This window comes from Poecilia formosa, unplaced genomic scaffold (genome assembly GCF_000485575.1).
Source record: "Poecilia formosa unplaced genomic scaffold, Poecilia_formosa-5.1.2 Scaffold341, whole genome shotgun sequence".
NCBI lineage: Eukaryota > Metazoa > Chordata > Actinopteri > Cyprinodontiformes > Poeciliidae > Poecilia > Poecilia formosa.
Genome location: NW_006800280.1, coordinates 299,331 through 304,055, shown reverse-complemented (window position 1 = coordinate 304,055; position 4,725 = coordinate 299,331).

Sequence of the window (4,725 nt, the reverse complement as noted above, 5' to 3'; positions counted from 1 at the left end):
GCTTTAGATGTAGTTCAAAGTTCCCTTGTGACATCCTGTACCTCTTTCAGTGAGATGATAACGGAGTCAATTGTTTTTTGTACAAGCTGTAGACAACAATAGTTTTCATTGTAACAGTTGAAATGTTGTGATAATACTGACATAACTTTGTTTGATTTAAGTCTGAGATTGATTCTGATCAGATTCTCTGTTTGTGTCACTTATTATTGCACTTCCAAAGTATTTTGTTTGAAGAGAAGGGGGATGTAACATCTAGCACACGCAGACATGTGTGCTGATATATGTGACGTTGCAGTTGTAGATTTGTTGTTCTGCAGTCAAAAGCGAAAATAGAGATGGATGCACAACATCATCTCTCTGAATTATTGAGTTTATCAGCTACAATGCGCCACAAGCGATTACATTATCTATAACCTAGTTCTGTTTGTCTTATCAGGACTACTGTTTATGACAAATCCCAACTGACCTCAATAGAAGAGAAACAAGGAAAGATGACAAGTAGAACAATATGTATCTTAGTGGTGTTGACTACAGCATGGATTCTCAGGAAATGACTTATCTACAGATGAATAAAGATATGGGAGAGCCAAGATCAAAGCAGCACAATAGAAAATAGAAACACTTTGATACCTTCAGTTATAAGCCGAGCTTGGTTGAACAGCTGTTAATTTTTAGCTGTTTATTTTGACCATTTAATCTCGTTATACAGCTGATTGGTTCAGTGAAAGTGTCATAAGGAAGAATCATTGTGTTTTTGTTGAAAGTGATTCTAACTGACCCTGTTGGAGCAGCAGATTTGAGGTCAATGTCATTTCAGATCAAAAACTGACTGCAACAAATACACAAACACAGATACATAAAAATCTAAAACAAGCAAAGAAAACAAATAAACAAACAAAAATAAAACCTAACTTTTAGGGAAGCATAATATTTAAATTTAAAACCAGTGTGATGGTTTGTGACCTTAAACAGGCCATTCATGCTTAAAAAACTCCAATGTGTTGGATTTCTAGCTTGTTGGTTTTGTAAAGAATAACTGGCTAAAAATCTTCAACGGTAATATAAATATCATTACCAATTTAAAGTTGCATTTGTTGGCAACTATTGCTGCCAAGGTGGGCATAACCTGGTATGGGTCTAAGGTTCACTTAGTCTCTAGTAGGTTCAGGTTGGTTTGGTTAAACTCTTCTCTGAATAAAAATCACCTGAAAAGTAAGTAAGTTGTAGTCTTTCATTTGAAGATTTATTCAATAAATTTTAAATTTTATTGAAATGTCTGTTTATTTCAGAACTTAAACACTTAATGAAATACATAATATAGACTAGTTACACACAGATGGTCTGAAAGTCTTTATTTCTGTTGTGATTTTCTTCTTACAGTTACTGAAAACATTTAAACACATTTATTTGACATCTATTTGACAAAATGCAGTGTTTATTGCATATTTCATAATTGGTGACTGTGCGATGTTTTTACAAAATAACGCTCTTTGTATTGCCTTGTTGCTGAAAATATTCCATACAAATAAACTTTACTTGACTTGAGGATTCTTGAGCTACTGTAACTGTTAAACTTTTATTTTTTGATGTAGGAGGGAAATGCATGAATCCTGTGGACTGGCAGAATCTTGGGCAAAGGCAGACATACAGGAAGAAAGACTCAAGTCTANCCAATTTAAAGTTGCATTTGTTGGCAACTATTGCTGCCAAGGTGGGCATAACCTGGTATGGGTCTAAGGTTCACTTAGTCTCTAGTAGGTTCAGGTTGGTTTGGTTAAACTCTTCTCTGAATAAAAATCACCTGAAAAGTAAGTAAGTTGTAGTCTTTCATTTGAAGATTTATTCAATAAATTTTAAATTTTATTGAAATGTCTGTTTATTTCAGAACTTAAACACTTAATGAAATACATAATATAGACTAGTTACACACAGATGGTCTGAAAGTCTTTATTTCTGTTGTGATTTTCTTCTTACAGTTACTGAAAACATTTAAACACATTTATTTGACATCTATTTGACAAAATGCAGTGTTTATTGCATATTTCATAATTGGTGACTGTGCGATGTTTTTACAAAATAACGCTCTTTGTATTGCCTTGTTGCTGAAAATATTCCATACAAATAAACTTTACTTGACTTGAGGATTCTTGAGCTACTGTAACTGTTAAACTTTTATTTTTTGATGTAGGAGGGAAATGCATGAATCCTGTGGACTGGCAGAATCTTGGGCAAAGGCAGACATACAGGAAGAAAGACTCAAGTCTATGAAAAAGCAGAGGATGCTTCTCAACCTAAATTAGTAATTTTAAGGCCTCAAATATTTGTAAACAATTCTATAAATTATGCATCCAGACGACTTGATGCACAACAACTCAAAATGTTGATGTGGATATGCCAGGCCATTCAGTGCCAAAGTAACAAAATCAAAGAACAACATAAAAATCACCAAACAACATCAGACGGCATTATGCTTATTAATATGCTTATGAATGAGAGTGAGATGCATGTGGGATGGTAACCAAAATCTATGCCAAAAGTTCTTATTTTAAGAACAGTAAAATACAATTTATAGCAGTAAAAGCAATAAACAGTTTTTGCAACGCAAATGTCTGATTTCTGAATGACACACTGGTTGATATAACAGAGAAAATACTCCCATTAACAGCTGATCAGCCGAACATTGAGAATCTAATCATACAGATTGGAGCTGATCTGACCAAACATAAATCAGAAATTCTAAAAGATGACTTTCAATATCTTATTAGTACATTAGCTTGTATTAAAGATCGATTCCATGTACCAAGAGTGCACTGGTTCTACTGCAACTATGATATTAACTTTTATTTGCTTAAATTATTTTTTAAATCATTTTTTGAGGATTATCGGTGCTTGAAATAGGTACAACATAAATTAGAATAAAATGTGAACTAAAATCACTTGACCTCTAAATTCTGCATTTCTCTGTGGTTCTGTTCTCACACCTCTTATGTTTCTGTTGTACATGTCAAAAAGAATAGATGGTTGTTACATGTGTGCAGCAAAGCGAATCAATTTGTTGAGAAGATACCCAGTCATATTCAATACATTTGGGAACTGAAAAGTTTATTTGCCTTTGTTACTCAATTCAAGCCTTGATTTCCATTAGTTATGAACATTTCCTGCTTACAGCTGACGAAAACACAACAATTAAGATTAAAATATTACATCAATAAAAAACCATTTTAATACGGTAACGTGCTCTTAATTAAAAGTATGTTTGATATCTGCCTAAAGGTTATTTTCAAAAGGAACATCTGGTTAGATTCTAGTTATTAAGACATGCACTAAAATTGTCTAATCAGTCATTAAAATTACCTTTAAGAAAACTCGTGATTACAATTTGTCAAAGTACATTTGCATTTCAATAAGCTTTTCCTTCATAATTTTTGTGGTTACTACAAATTTGTTGATTCTGATTTGTTCTCAACTTTTCATTAAATGTTAGCAAATGCTAATAAATCAACATTAATGAAATTATTCCATATATTGTGGCCAAAATCTGACATTTCTTTGTTTACATTTCATACACTAAGTGGTCGCTGAAAGTGGTGTGGGTTCCCCCCACCCAAACATGTGAATTTGGTGCCAGTTTGACATACACCTGTTCCTCTGGCAGCAGATGCAGGAACACGGCGTTCCCTCCATTATCAGCTCCGTCTTGTGTTGATTTGTGGTCACTCGTCATGACAACTAACTTGTTGTTGTTGTAGAGATACAGTCGTGCTTGACATTCTCCTCCGGCGTGGTAGAAAAAGCTGAAGTAATAAACACCTGCAACTGGTGCTGTGAAGATCCCTGCACAAAAATAAGTAAATATCCGTCCATTATGTTAGACCCTTATCCCTAATGGGGTCGGGAGGATGAGAAAATATATAAATATTATTAGGTATATATGAGAGACTGAGAGACGAAAAGTAAGAGAGAGACAGAAAGAATGCAAGCACAGCTCTACCTACCTGTAAAGTGATTGTAGGCTTTGCCCACATTCGTTAGCACAGTATTGTAGATTATGGTTTTGTCTGTGTTGAAGGGTCCAGTGTGTCCATTTCCAGTGGCTATGGCACTGAACACCACTTTGGTTGAGTCTTGGTAGATAAATATTTTTAAAAGTAGAATAAAAAAAAAACTTTCAATTCTATGTTTTAAGTAGTTTTCTTATCAAGCAATTACTTTTTTTCTTGAGGTCAAGAATCTGGTTTTCCATCTCATTCAGTTTCTCTTTCATGGCTTTAAGCTCTTCTTTGAGGTTTTGAAGATCAGCCATCTTGATGAGTTACTGCGTCTCCAAATCTACCAGTGACTTGTTCATCACTCCTTTTATGATGTTTGAAGACTGTTAATTTTTAACAACTACTACATAAAGGTGTAAACCATTAACTGCAGCGGTGCAGATACAATGATGATATTGTGTTTGATTCTGTAAAACGTATATTTGATATTGTGGATGAATTAAAAAAATGTTATCAAGTATGCTCATGCTTTGAGTGAGTTTTGCATATTTTGGATATCAAATAAAATGCTTTATATTCCTAGACTGTGTTAAACCCTTTACAAACTTATATTCTCATTATAGTTTGAAATGTTCCAGCTAAGGATGAGATGAATAACCCTGTTCGTATACCACAGTTAAATATGGAGCGATAATTGTGGCAGATCAGGATCAGCAGCCGGTCAGAGTGTCCAAGC